Raw genomic sequence first — 16,363 nt, 5'->3', positions numbered from 1 at the left:
AATAATAACAAAAATCTATTCATAATCAAAGCATCATAGGAAAGGGATTTTAGCAATGCATTTTAAAGAAATTATTCATTTTAGAGAAAATTAAATCAACTGAGAGATATGGCAAGGCAACTATTTACATGGAAATATAAATTTTATTTTTATTTGATACACTGTTTTTGTGATATTTCCATGGAGGGACTATTTTTCAAATGCTAAATTGAAAAGTGCACAACAGAAAGCAGAGTAGTGCTTGGGAGAAAACTGCATTAGCCCAGAAAGCTCTCTACCTTTGCTGGAGAGTAGAGACAAGAGCATTTAGTAGGCACATGTTTGTAAGTGTTGGTTTATGTAAAAGTTTGAAAGGGAGGTATAATCCAGGAGAGGATATGACCTACTAAATTCCATATTAAATCTCTCAGGTATAGCAACCTTAATGTTTCACGTGAGCATTTACATCTTCAGACTCATGCAGAGAAACAGGCTCTCCTGTGACCCATCACCTGTTCTTAATCCCTGTCCATGTGATGATAAATGACTCTCACCAAAAGGGCCTCTATTGTTGATTAAATGTGTGATGTGCATATTTCAGCAGTTTGTATTATTTAAAGGCTGAAGTTTTTTATGTTTTCTTCCCTCTTTGAGGCAACATTTTTTACCTTCATTTTGAATCCTTGAAGATACTGTGCCAGCTTTTCTAGTCAGCTATATTATAGTGTCAAATTGAGGTTGCTGTCACAGTGACACAGAAGACAGAAATCTTGTAAAGAGTAGGAACCTATCTTTCAAAAGTCAGAAGGTCCTGTGATTTGTAGCAATATCAGATATGCCCTTACAAAAACTAGCTTTGCATTTCAGGTGCCTTTTTCTAAAAAGATGAGGCTAAAAAATGTAAAGGTGAAATTGAGTTAAAAATGAATTCTTTATGCAAATATCACATTTTACTTTCAAATTCCTAAGTACAATTATCCATCATGTTCCAGAAAGATGGTGATAACTAAAAAAAGCAGATAACGGTTAAGTACTGTAGCAGACCAGTTATAGTGAATGCTAAAAATTACTTCTTTACAAATTCATTCTCAACCCCTTCTGTTCTTTTGATTTATGTGTCATATAACTGCTTAATCTCTAGATTTTATCTTTTTTTTTTGCGATACCCCACTAAGCAGCTTACATTTAAGGGAGAGTGGGAAATAAAATTGGCTTTATTTCTGTACAAGGCAGATTGTATCTTCCCCAAAGACTTTTTATGGTAGTTCTTTGCAAGAGATATTATTACTTTTTCTCTGTGTATACCTGCAGTGTTCATCCAAATTAGTCTTCATGTTATACAAGAAGTTTCTCATTAAAGGTATAGGCAATAACTGTTCGCTTTTTCCTCCAAAGATTATTTCAGCAACACAACAAATCAAAATTATCTAGCAGAATTGTGAAATGAGAAAGAGAGAGATGAAGGAAAGTTGAGAGCATGAATAGTATCTCTCAAATCTTTCTGGAACAAACAAAAAAATTACTTTAGCACAGAAGTATATCAGGTTATCACTGTGTACAAGGATCCAATACTGAGGTCAAAAGGCTGTGCTACAAACAAATTTGAAAGAGATGACCATACAAAACAAAAAATCACACATCTTTACAAATTTCTAAAAGTTCTAAAAGATTTATTTTTCTCTAAGATAGATAGATAGACAGATAAATAGATGATAAATAGATTTTTTTTTAATAGGAATGGCATTTAGAGCATAAACATTTAATCTGATTCCTATTGAAAAGCAAAAAACCCACCATTAAGTAACGGGTAAAAGGATTTTCACCAGATAACTTAATCAACATTAGAGCAAAGAATGTCTTTGCATGTCTATACTTTACAGCTACCTTTAACATGTCCTAAGTGTATAGAATTAAAAAAAAAAAAGCAGGCTTCACATTAAGGTTTTCTGGGTTATTTGTCAATTCCTTATAATTGTAGACAGATAGCAGTTTATCAAGATCTCGTTCCTTTGAGTGTACCAGTACTTATAACTGAAGCAGTCATTACAGCTTGCTTAATGTATTCATGAATTTACCAGATCTATTATGTGAGGATTCACCAAGAGCAGTGATGTTTCAGATGAAAAAAACTGAAAAACTGTAACTGTTTCCTGTGACAATATCTGTTTTCATTGTGATCACCAGCAAAGGCTGCTATATGAACAAAAAAACAAAAAAAAACAATAATTATTTTGTTGATTTTGTAATGGCATTTCCATTCATGAATGGACTTATAACCACAAATATCAAAACATTTTCATCAAGAAAAGCAAACCCTGTACATTTCAATGATTATAGCTTTGGTGAGACTTGAAACAACTACAGTTTTCACCAGCCAAAATTTAAGATAAATATTTGCTAGTATCTCAGAAGTCTTGAAAAACACCAAAACAATCATCTCATAATATCTTAATGAAGCGGGATTAATTTGTGACTGATGATGAGGAATGCTGGCTTGTTGACATTCCAGATGTATGAAGCAAAGTGATACAGAGTCCCCAGGCAGGTGTAAAGGAGAGTCCTCTATTGCAAAACCCAGGCCTTTTTAAGCAGTTGGCCCATTATCAGTTGCATTCCATTTAAGTATAACAAATACAGTTCAACCAACCACCATACACCACGATGTGAACACATAATTGTTACATAACTTGCTTTTCTGCCTCCAGTTCAGTTGAGTCATTTTCCCATAGCCCTTTTTTGCTTAGCTGAAGTAGCAGGCTGACCCATGATTTTACAAGGGTAACAAGGCCCTTATTTTATAAGGTTTTACCTATATGCAGCATCCAGTGAGAACTTTCAAATTATCCAAAAGAAGGATGTTATCTAGGTCAAGTCCAAATCACACAGTTGGCATGGTATCACTATATAGCACTCAACCTTTCTATCATAGTACCATCTCTCCATTTCTTGAAATTATTGTTGTCTTTCCCTTCACTATTTCTCATGAAATATCATGCAGATAGAGATAGCACCTGAAATAAATAAATAAATAGTCAGTGCTATTTCAGCTGTATTGTTAGTAGTGATTTTAAATGGACAATTTGTAATCCAGAGAAAAAAATATAAAGCAAACCCAGAACAGGAAAGCTGTAGCTAGACAGAAAACACCACATACTAATTTGCTGCAATATTGTGCATATTCAGTGCAATATTTATTCATATTTTCAGTGTAGAAAAGTGTTATCCTCACTGTTAGAGTTTCTCCTTCACGTAATATAGGAGGACAGTATGTACTGAAGAAACTTGGTGCAAAGAAACCCATTTGCTTTATGGCTAAAATATTTTGAATGCTATACAACAGTACTATAAGAACAGGGACATCAGTAATTATATTATAGCTGCCTTTTTTTCCTCTTAGGTATTACTTTTATCAGTTCTTTCATATTTAAATCATTTAGGGAAGCCAACAACAAAATTATGCAACTATTTTTTAGCATAGTGAAGAAGTCTTTATTAGGTCATCTAAAAATTTGATTTTCAACACAGGTAGTCCTTCTTATTCTTCCTTTTTCTCCATTTTATTACTGAAATTGTAAGTAATGAGAAATGGTGAGGAAGGAAAAATTAAAATCAATAAAGCAGATATGAATACATGTCTCTTTCACTCTTCTGTTTCTTAGTGAGATAAGATTTCAGAATTAAGAACATTTATATCATTTAATTGTTTCATTAAATGTCTGCCACTTAACACTGTATCCTGCTTTCCAGAAATATAAATAGGACAGGTTTTTTGGTCAAAAAGCTCAAATTAAGGCAGATATTGAATGTACAGCAGCTGTTTCACTGCACAAGATTCCACTAACTAGGAAGATGTAAGGCTGCAGTGATGCTGAGAGAAGTCAGAAATAATCTCTGCCATCTGATTTGATTAGAAACTCCATTACAATTCTCCCACTGGGAATCACACTTACCTACACCTGGGGTAATGTGGATATGCATGAAGAGTGGCTCTGTGAAGCTGTAGGGGCTTGGCTAAGTCAGGACTCCCTGGAAGACTCACCAGGGCTCTATTAAACCACAAACTAACCCAGAAGGAGTTTTGATGAAAATGCAGGTAAATTATTTTTTTCCCTTTTTGTTTTGGTTTTGCTTTTTAGCCCTCAACATATTTGTTTCAGAACTCTTTTCAGGTAATGCCATCTTGTATATACTATATTCAAGCAGAACAAAAGAAAGGGAGGAAAAAAGCTTCAAAGAAGTAGACTCTGATCCCTTCCCATCATTTAGTGTTGCTGCAAATAAAAAGGTCAAAAGAGAGAACGAGAAATGCTTCCTACTGTTCTCTTATGCTAAAGCTTTTTTTTTTTTTTTTTTTTTTTTTTTTTTTTTTTTTAAATAATCAACCAGGAACTGAACTGAAATTATTCTTTTTTTCAGTAAGTATCAAAAGGCCTCTACTAAAGAGGTGCAGTGTGGAGATGGATCACTTGTCAATCACTGTCTGAATAGCAGCCATTGAGTAAACCTGTTATCTTGGTTGATAATGGTTGATAAGTCAATTCCATGAACCTTGCAATAGATAAATAGAAAGCAGACATATCACTACTGACCCCACACATTTTATCTTAGCTCATGAAAAGAAGGCTGAGTTTTAAAGATAAACTTTGAAGGTTTGCTTGTTTGTTCTCCTGTCAGATACAGTACAAAAGAAGGGAGAGAGAGGAAACATGCAAAAATCGAACTTAAGGGATCTGCCCTTCTAAAACTGTGTTTGTTGGAGCATTGTGTCTTTAAGTATTGATTGGCAACAGCTGGCATTAATCTGTACATGTGTTTTTGTTGTATGCTAAACTATCATCCTCTTTGTAATATTGATTACGCTTGGATACTATCAGGGAGTCTTAGAGTTTCCCCTATTTAATATTAAGAAATGCCCCTACATGCTTTCACTTGGTCTGTCCCTCCTAAAGTTATGTTTACAGCACTGGGATTTATGGAGCATTTTTTTCAAATTATTTATATGTAAATAGTTCTGCATTTTATTCCATCTTTGTAACTTGTGCAGGTCTAGACTAACCCTGAGTCTGAAAACAGAGGTTGATTGGTCTTAAATAACCTGAACCCTCTTGCCAATGACACAGTGATACTCAGCCTTAAACTCCAATGCCTTGTTTCTACAAATAGCTACAAACAGCTACATTTATACAAACTAACTTTCAAAATAATATATAAACACACAATACTTAGCTTTCACACTGTGAAAAATATGCTTCACGCAAAGGAGTGTAACACAGAGCTCCTTATGCAAAATGCCAGCCAACTTGGTTCTACCACCCAGATTACCTAGAGAATGATGATCTGGACCATTACAGCCAAACACCAGCCTCACCCCAGGGCAGTGCCTGAGCTGGGGTTGTCTGCCTTTCAGGGCTGATGGGGAAATCCTCCATCCACTTTCCCTTATTACAGCTTTAATCTGCTTCCTAAGTAGGACAAGCATAAATACGTTTCCCTAAGAACTGATAAGAAAGTCGTCCCAATTAACACTTATCACTGCTTCAAATGGCAGCACAGGGGGAGGGAAAGATTACACATCTTAAAGAGTTCACAACTCCTTGTTTTGAGGTTAACAGTGCTAAACACCTAACAAAAATTTAGCTGCAAGTTTATCCCCAGAAAAAAAATGCGTGATTATGTTAGCTGTCATATAAAATTTTGAGTATTTATTAGTGATTATAAACAGATTTACAACATGATTATAGAAAATAGAAACTGTCACTGTAAAGAGCTGGACTTCAGGGTTCTTATGTACTTCTATGTAACATAGCCCTGACACCAAATGAACTTCTACCAAACCTCTGCTTCACTCTATAACAGATTCTGAATTACGATGCTAAAATTTTGTTTCTTTCAACAAGGTTCAACCTGCACTTACATTGCAAGGTTTCATGCTCTGTCCCCAGGGGCAGCCCCGACTGTCCCTGACCACTCGGGAGCTCCACACAGCCCAGCCTCAGCCCGTCCCTTGGCCCAGGCTGGTGCCAGGTGCCTGGGGTTGCCCCGGTGTCCCCATGCTCCACCCTGACCCACAGGGAACCCCAGGGAGCCACCAGCCCTTGGGGAGGTGTGGCTATTTTGGGTATGTCCAGGATATGCAGGATGAATCAACTGAAATTAGCAGAGCATTTCAAGGCTACTTTCAGCATGGTCCAAAGAAGAAAAGAGATAATTTTCTTACATTTGCTAGCAACCTTCCCAAATGAATAGATAAAGACATTTTTTCAGTATTTTTTTTAAAAATACTGTGACCTTCAGGAAAAATTCCATATCTCTGAAGAACCACATGCCCAAGAAAGGAACAAGTGTACTCTTCCTTAGTTTTTAATTCTGTCCCTAGAGGATCCCATAAGCTTATTGTTTGATTTTACTTGACATTTTTTGCTGCAATCACACTTTTTTTTAAAACATAACTATACAGATCGCTTGGATCATGCAAATTTTTGTACATAATCCAATAGAAGTCCATATTTGAGAAAAGATAGACCATATTCATCATATTCATCATTTTGAAAGACCAGGACTTCACATATAAAACAAGCATCCCCCCCAAAACAACAAAAAATTCAAGAGCTCAAGAACAAAAAATTCAAAAAATTAAAAGGATTTATAGGAGAACAATTATTTCACTTCAGTCTTCTTTTGCTTTATTTCACTTCAGTCTTCTTTTGCTTTATTTCACTTCAGTCTACTTTTGCTTTTAACATAATTAATTGTTCATTCTTTAAAACTGTCTCCTGAATGAATTACTTCATAGACACAGTGGTACTTGAAAAGTCCCTTAATATTTCTAACATTCCTAATGAGCAGAATTTTCTGTATTAACCTTTCCCCATCACTGGCTGGAAAATCTAAACTAAACTAGGCCAGGGCAAGACACAAAGAGCTTGGCAGTCTTCAAATCTCTGGTGAACTGTCTCTGGGAGTGCTAATTACGATGCAATAGTGAGAGCAGGAGCTGCTGAAGCACAAGTCAGCATTTGTAAACGGTTCACCCTGACAGCTGTCTGCTATCTGCACTCCAAAGAGTCCCTTTTAATTTACTAAAACCTATCCAATAGGAAATCTTTATCCCTTTTCCCACCTTAACATTTAAATACATTAGTCTTGCCTGCTCTGTCCACACAACTAGTTAGTATGGTGGTACATACACTTACAATAGCTGCATGTATGTTTAACTCATTCATCAACAAACAAGGGAAATACAAAAACAAGTGTTCCAACAGGCACCTAGGAATCCATCCTTACAGCATCCTTAACCATGTTGTGGGACTGGCTCATATTGCTATTTCCTTTCTTTCTGTGCCAAGATTTTTCTCTCTCTCACATATATTGTGGATACATGTTAAAATAAAAATTAAAATTCTTTTTTTTTTAATATATTATGTACTCTCAGGAAGGAAAAGTCCTTCTTTTTATTTTTTTTAGCTAGATTAAAAAACTTAGCAGCAGAGTCACAGCTGGATCAAGTTTAGTTAAAAAGACAACTGTCTATTGAAGACTGCAGTTAATAGTGATAATATGAGAAGTGTCACTCTAGAGGAGTTGCAAAAGAAAAAAATATGCTGATCTTAAGCAGTATCAGTCAATGACTAAGTGGTATTTGATATTCATTAAAGAGGGATGTAGCTCATAATATTTAACCGATGAATGATTAAACTAACAATGAAGTGTTAGATGGAAATTTCTGTGATTGGAAAAGCTTTTAACTGGAGGCAAACCAATTTACTATACAATAAATTGAATCTAAGGGGAAAATTAATTGCTTCAATGGTCATTATATAAGGGATTTCATTAATCTTTTTGTTCTTGGTTTTGTTCTGAATAAATGCCTTATTTTTCTGACAAAGTCTGATATACCAAGTAAGAGACTGTCCTGCCATCTGTAACATAAATACTATGAAAAATAAGCAGGAATTTCAAGTTTATTCTACCATTGCCTTTGCAGAGCCACAGCCACTGTTAAGCAGAAATGAACAATGTCTGTTGTCTTGAAAATCATTGGCCACTGCAGATACTAAAATAAATTTTGTGTTTCTTTTATATGTCCTGCAAGTTACCTAAGAAACATATGGAGTTCTTTACAAGAAGCAATGACTGCAAAGTCTTGATTGTCATGGTTATTGTGTTTTCAGTACAATCTTCTCCTGGGAAATGGAAGAAGAAGTCCCTGGCTGTATCTGCCAAACTTCAATATATATTTACAGTATGCAACATAACATAATTTGCAACAATAAAGAAGAAAAAATAGAGGTGAAGATATTGTGCAAGATGTCAGAATGAAAAAGGAGTTTAAAGCTATACATCCTTTAAAAGTGGGAAGATAAAAGAACAAGCAATAAAACTGAGACTTCAGAAAATCCTGAATTTGACCTAGCTTTAAGGCCATCAAATCCTTTACTAGTAGTCTCAATGAGAATAGAAGTAAACAAATAATAAGCATTTAGAGTATAGCCTGGTGACTGGCATGGAGAAAACACATATCACCAGGGATCAATTGTTTTCTGTTCTAATAAAAAATACTTAAATATCAAATTAAAACATTTTATTTCAGGTTAAAAAAACCTAAAATATATTATTTCTTCATACAGTTAATAGCTAAGTTATATTTTTACTACAGGATGATGAAGAAGCAAATCTTTATGACTGGACAACATCACAGCAGAAAGTATATCAGGACTATTAAGCACAAAAACAACAACTTTCACTTCAAGCACTCTCATCCCTGTTATAAATTGTGGAAGACTGGTAGAATATTTCAGTAAAATATTATCCTCTTATTGCCTGTATCTTTTATCACTCATTATTATCACCCACTGTTCTTCCGGTATTTAGTGTTTGTCAGTGCTGGAGACAGAAGCCTGAGAAAGGAATTTCAGCCTGATTTATGTGACTGTCATATGCTTCTAAAAAGAAATAAATATGTGTACCTGAAGATGATGCCTTTCTCAGATGATAATTTTTTTTAAATCAAAAATTATCACACATTTAAAAAATAAGATATCTTCAAATTTAATTTTTTTAGTGTGTTTGGACAACACAAAACACTTAATGATTTTTACTCAAATTACATTCAACCATATTTTTACAGACTGCAAACTGAGAATCAAAGACACTTTGCGTTTGTAATCAGAAATAAGAAGGAACTGCAATTTTACGTGTCAATAACGTCACTAGCTGCTTGAAGAATTAGAAAAAAAAAGAAAAAGGAAGACCTTATTCCATCAATTTCAAGACAATCTATTCTGGAATGCAATCGATTTCTCTGGCCTGGAGAACAAAAACTTTCCCTTTGTTTTAAGAATACCTATCACTAAATAAATTGTTCCATTCCAGACATGTAGCAATAAAGTATTTAAAATGGCTAATGCCCTTGTAATACACATCAAGTAATTCACTTGTTTTTACTTTATGATCCACAGTTTTGTCTGAAATAAGGTGGCAAAAAGAATAGAATTATGCTGTCAAGCCATTATCAACAAAGTATTTGGACTTGCAACATGGAGAATACTTCAGTTGTGCTCTTGTCAGGAGATGGAATTAAAAGCAGTCTGGTACAGGGTCAGATCAATTTTAGAAGTGCAAGCTTTGAGAAGCTATCCTGTGCTGATGTAATGATAGATAAATTACTAATTTCAGATTTCAATGAAGTTCTGCATAAAAATTTAAACTGCTCTGAATTTTATGATTGATCATATTGTTTTACTGTAAAATATTTCAGCAAAACAACACCAATTATGAAAATCTTCTGAAGAAGTACAGGCAGAATATATCTAAGCTTGTCCTTAGAATATGTCTAAGCTTGTCCTGTTTCATGACAGCTCAAGTGCCACACTACCAAAGAACTAAACTTAGTCAATTCTGCTAAATAGAAGATGACCAATCCATGACCCCGAAATCAAGTGGCAAGAACTGATTCCCATCCTTGCTTGTTAAAGTTGCTCTTGTGTAAGGCAAATTGCCCATGTGTGTCCTGAAAAGCACTCTGTCTTGAATCTCCCCTGGGTCCTTTGTGCTCTATTTGACAAAATTAGTATTTTTTTCTGGAAATGTGGGACATGAGGTTTTATGGGTTACATGAGTATACAATGCTGTTGAGAGAGAGCTGGAGGGCTGCCTAAGGGAAAAAAAGCCAAGACTGGTGGCATTTTCTCAGTACCCGTCTGGGTGACCTGGGATCAAACTGCTGGGATGGAGACCTTGACAAACCTGCTCTGACTTAGCAATTTGATATACTTTAGGCTTGGACTTGTCACATCACTACAGATCTGTTCAGCTGTGTGGGCTGACCCTGGCTGGATGTCAGACACCCACCAAAGCTTCTCTATCTCTCCCCTCCTCAGCTGGACAGGGGACAGAAAATATAATAATATATATAAAATATATGAGGGGTTCATGAGATGAGACAAGGGCAGGGAGAGATCACTCACCAAATACCCTCATGGACAAATCAAATTTCAAAACTTCTGTCCATAAACCACATCACATTTGTAAATTTATTACTCTCAATCATCATTCAGAGAACCCATTGAATCAGTGTATAAAACCCCTATATTTTAAAGCATTGAATACCGAGTCAATATTCACTGAAGGCAACAGTGATGAATTCCATCAACTTGTACAGATTTTGCTGTTTTTTTCAGAATGGGAGCTTTTGTGTAAAAATAAATTCTCACACACTTTGGCTGTGAAAATAGCCTTCATTCCTTAAATCAATAGACTTTTGCCTTGTTCACTCTGCAGTCAAGACAGACTGAACAAGGTAACACCTGCAGAAGCGTAGATGTCTTTCATCTGGATAGGATTTAAACTTCAAGGTCAGTATTTGACTCTTCCAATGGTTAGGGCTCAGTTTTCAGTTTGTAACAAAGTAAAGAGATTTTGTAACCACAATCACAGTTTAGTTTCCAGTTATTCCTGCTTCAGCAGAGGTAAATCTGATATTTCCTCCTTCCCAAAGCAACTGCAGGGAACAAGAGTCTCACCACCTCAAGCAGCATCCCAGGGAGCAGCTTTTGGCACAGCTCATGCTGCTCCTGCATTAGGGCCAGTCTGGCAGAGAGAGACCCGAGTTCCTTCAGCCTTTTTGCTGCCCAGGTTTGATAAGGGAATTACAGCCTTGTCCCAAGCTTAACAAGACAATTTAACAAATAGATTCCAGATGGCCAAACCTGTATTTTTACACACAGCATCTGACACCTGTGTGGGATGTTCTGCAATCCCCCTTTGACCAGATAATAAAATGTTCTCTTTCTTTTTTTTTTTTTTTTTTTTTTTTTTTGTTTTACACAGGTATGTGAAAACCAAATCAAACTGAACTGTCGCTGGTTTTACAGTGTTAAAAACTCACTGACTTCTCCTGATATACTGACCAACATTCAATAGTGGCAAACAGTATGTCCCCTCATGAATTATAATGACAAACAGCTTCCACTCTACACTGGTGGAAACATTGATTATTACAATTTTGCTTATGTTTCACATTTGGGACAAAAATCTTTTGCATAGATTTTCTTATAAAAGAGGAGAGGCTATATTGACAAAGGTGAGTATCTAATATTATTGGAAGACATCTCTGAAAGCACTTAAAGTAGAAAACATTTGAGAAAAGAAAATAAATGTGCTAATAAAATTGTAGAGGAACCTTCTGAGAACACTGTAAACTCAAATACTGCTGAGATTGTCTCTTGGATTCCTAGTGGTTCAGGTAAGTATCTGAAGTGTGGTGAAGCACCTCCAAAATTAGTGTGTGCTTATGCTGTAAGAGTGCTCGGGCCCCATTTATTCCCATTTTCCAGGACTGTTTACATCTTGTGTATCTTAATTTTTTTTAGGCACCACAAATTTACCTAAATTTCTATGGACCAGTGATGCAGATAGACCTCAGCACATGTTCCTGCCCTACAATGAAAAACTTTTACCCCATATTGCTGTGCACAGGTAAGTCAGTTTTGCTGAAAACTGTGAGAGATGCCAGAGGGATCACTGTGATAGAAAAAGCACTTGTACACTTAAAAATTTGAACAGGCTGAGATTTTAGATATAAAAATTAATATAAAATACTGTGCCCCACAATGATAATAATAATAGAACTCCTTTTTGCATAAATTTATGATTTCAAATAAAATAAGGTATTTTTCTTGAAAGAATTTCATAACAGAGTTTTGAAAAACTGTTTTGTCACTGTGTTGGGTTGATTTTGGTCAATGGCCACACACTCATTCAGCCACAATTTCACTCTTCTTCAACAAGACAGGGGGAGAAAAGAGGATAAAAGAGCTCATGGTTTTGAGGCAAAGACAGACAGATCCTGTAGCACATACTGTCACAGATAAAACAGACTTGACTTGAGAAAATTAAATTAATTTCTTTAAAAGAAAAATATATATGGATGGTGAGATACAAAGAAAAACTCCACTCTTTATTGTCAGGCTTTACTTCACTCCTTCATCCATAACTTTCTGACCTTGTCCCATTCTAAGCAGCACAAGGGGAATGGGGAATGGGAGTTATGGTCAGCTCATAACAGTTTCAGTCCTTCCTCACACTCTCTGCTCCAGTGAGGTCTCTCCACTGAGCTGCAGCTTCCTTCAGGGAATATCCATCTGCCCCAGCATGGGGTCCTCCACAGGCTGCAGTGGGGTATTCACCGTCATCCTCCCTGGGCCGCAGGGGGACAGCCTGCTTCCCTTCAGCCACTCCACTCCAACAGGAATATCTCAGCTCTGGCACCTGAAACCCTTCCCTCCCTCTTTCTTTATTGACCCTGGTGTCTGTGGGATGATTTTTCACGCTTTTATTTTTTCCTCACTCCATTCTCTCACAGACTCTGCTATGAAACATTTTGTCCTTTCTTCAATATGTTTCCTGAAAGCATCACCAGCAGCATTGCTGGAACTGCTGGCAGTGTCCAGCATAGGGCAGCCCCTGGCCTTTCCTCACAGAGACCAGCACTGCCATTCCCCCTCTAATACCAACACCTGGACACCAATGCCCAATGACACTTCCTTCCTGAAAAATGTAAAACAGTTCTCAATTAGTGTTTTTTTCACTTTTTCAGTTAAAACTTCCCAGAAAGGAGTGAGCTGCTTTTATATCATGCTATAACTTCCTTCCTTGCATTTTAATGTTCAAAAGATTGCTTTTTTTCTTTTCCCATTTGGCAAATGAAAAAACAGATTTTTCCCTCTGTGTGATTAAAAGAATCATAAAGTTATGGCTTAAACCCCCCAATGCATTCTATTCTGTATTCTGCAAATGTTTCTCATTAGCTCACTGGCTGAAGTGGCAAAATGCATTAAAAGACTGGGATTTTTAGTGTTTTGTTTTCTTAATTGGAGGCCAAAAATCTTTGGAACAATAATAAACAGAACTAGATATAGGACATAACTATAAGGCACAAGTACACAGCTCATAGCCTTTGAAATATGTGGATGGAAAAAAAAATAAAATGTATTTTTAGAAGAAAGAGCCATTAGAAGCTCTTAGAATCAAGGGTTTTACTCTGGCTTAATCAGTAAATAACATAATTCTAATAACACATAAGTGACTTTTTTCTAATTAGAAGAATAATTAATAGGCTAGGACTGAGCAGAAAATGAGGATTACCTGCAGTTCTGTTTATTTTTGTGACATTAATAACGCTAAAAGTGCCCCATTTTGTAGGACTTAAGTCACATACACACTGTTTTACCATTTATAAAATTAAGAAAATTAATTTCAGTAGAGAATAACCCACAAAATAACTCTCTTCTCAGGAATAAAAATGAGAAAATATCTATAGATAAGGATAGATATTTTCTGATATCTAATGGAGAGACTAATGGAGGAAGTTTAAAAATTATGAATAAAAAAAAATAATCTTTCTGTCACCTGTGCTTGATATTGCATTTCAGACTGATTTTAGAGGTGAAAAGCTGCAATAATTGACCTTGAAAACCTAAAGAAAAGTTGTATCAGTTTTCCTTTCAACCGTGTGTCAAATACAATCAGTTCCTAATTACAGACTAGGTAAGGAAGCTGCTGTTGCTACAGTATATACAGTCATTAATATGGGAAGAGATGGTAACATTTTTTCTGTACTTTTAGTGTGTATGGAAGACTGCACAGAGGAACTGCAGTCTGTAACTACAGCCCCCACTGTAATAATGTAGCTAATTAATAGGAATTCATTATGTCACTTATACTATATAAAACTTAACTTTTCTTTCAGGAGCCAGATGCACTGTTCAATAATCACTCAGAGCAAAAGAGTTTTACACTTTTAAACCTTACTGCCTAAGTTCTAGCTGATCAGCATTGTATGACTTCAACATCTGTGCACTCCAACTGGTTCTAAATGCCTTTTCTAAAAAGTTGTGGTATTTTAACTGAATTTATTTAATTGGAGTTGTAGAGGCAATTTAGCACCCACCTTTCACTGCTATTTTTAGTCTCACTTTAGATTAAAACTAACCTTCTTATTCATTCGAGCAAATCCACACCACTAGATTGATTATAAATTGGATTAGTGACAGTAGCTACAATTTCACTGACAATGCTGAAGGACTAGAACAGTACAAAGGGCAAAATTTACAAAGCAGACTTGGATGTGTATTTGTCTTTTTAGGTGCCACTAGCAATTAAAAAATCCAACTTATTTACCCACTACAATCCCAAATTTCTCTTTGTGCAGGGAACAATTGAACATATTTTTTTCCTTAGTTTGCAACTAAGTTTTTGAGTTATTTAGAAAATTATTTCACTTATCCACATGCTCTGGTTCAGCAGGCATGCTCAGAGGTTCTGTATCTGCATAAATAATGTTAATAAACTACTTCTCAATAAAGTAGGGTTTGTATAAAAAATATGGAAGATCAGATTAAATTCCTTTCTTTGATCTGGAGTATGAATTTGTACTTTAGTTTCTCACATTCTCCTTCCTTGTAGGCAGCACAGACAGCAACTTATTTATTCTTTCTCTGGTCTGCTTTATGCATGCCAAAACACTGGGTTTGCCAGAAAATAACAATGACTCTGTGGACAGATCATTAGCACAATCGCCAGGGCTCCAGATCCCCATTAACATCCTTCTTGCTGCAGAGAAGTTTAATAAGAGAGAGTTTGCCACACCATAATACAGCTCAAAGAGACATACAGAATCAACTCATGCATAAAACCACGTTCCATACTGCTGAAATAAAGATTAAAATTAATAGAATATAGAAAACAAAATTTTAATTAGGAGAAATGTCTGTCAAGACTATCCAGTGTCCAAAGTGGGAATACTACTGTGCAGCCAGAAAGACATGTCTCTAAAAGTAAAGTGTCAATTTGTTGGATAGGTCAGTTCAATTGTGGTTGAAGTGGTCCATGATATTTCCTAGCAGCTGGCCTTAGACAGATGACTCTCTAGTGAGCATATAGATTTACCTGAGCCTTTCACCTACGTGTCTGCCTCCTTCTCTGTTTGTAAGGCATGTACCCCCACACATTTATGGACCTTGTACACATTCATACAGATACTTCACCAGGCTCCTGAGGGCACTACCAGTTCTTTCTGTCCCTGACCAGCTCCACCTGCTCCCCACATCACCCATGGATGGTCCCAGGAGCCCCCTTTCATCGACCCTGCCCCAGCTGGGGTGTTATTCTCCAGTCCTCTCTCCAGCACTGCCACTCAAAAGAGCCTTGAGTTTTCTCTGTACATAGTTCATCTTGTGGGTGGATGCCGCCGTGCCTCCCCTGAAGCTCCCCGGCTTTGCCTGCCCGGCCGAGGCACGGTCAGCAGTGGGGGACACTTCCCTGTTTCTCGAGGAGATTCGGAGAGCGGCTAAGACAAAGCGCTTCGCTGTTTGCCTTGTTAGGAGGAGAGGCGGCGTCCGAGGAAGTAATGAGGGAGTCAACTCAAGGCCGGGGAAAAGTCTCAGGTTTAATGCAAGCTCCGGGGAGCTCTGAATGCCATTGTCCCGGTGGCCAAAAGTGGCCTCGAGGCTCTCGCAATCATCTTAAGTACCGGGGCGGTGACAAGGGGGAAGGGACGCCCACCACCCAATGGGGGAATTCGGGGGCGTGGAAGGCAAAAGGACAGACAGACACACAAACCAATGGGGAAAGTATAAGGGAGGGACCCCTGGCCCTCATCCACTCACTCGATGCCCAAGTTGGAAGATTTTGGGAGAGTGAGATTAGGAGCTGAGTGATGGACAAGGTGCCAGGGAGGGGACAGGGGAGTGACTGAGCATTTTCAGGGAGATTGGTGCTGGGTGAAGGGCGGGAAAGCTCAAAGTGTAACCATTGGGAGACAATGCGGGGTGAAGGGGCAAACCATTACAGGGCTGTTACAAAGAGATAAAAACACAATACAACA

The sequence above is a fragment of the Vidua chalybeata genome, chromosome 2 (genome assembly GCF_026979565.1).
Source record: "Vidua chalybeata isolate OUT-0048 chromosome 2, bVidCha1 merged haplotype, whole genome shotgun sequence".
NCBI lineage: Eukaryota > Metazoa > Chordata > Aves > Passeriformes > Viduidae > Vidua > Vidua chalybeata.
This window is presented reverse-complemented; position numbering follows the sequence as displayed.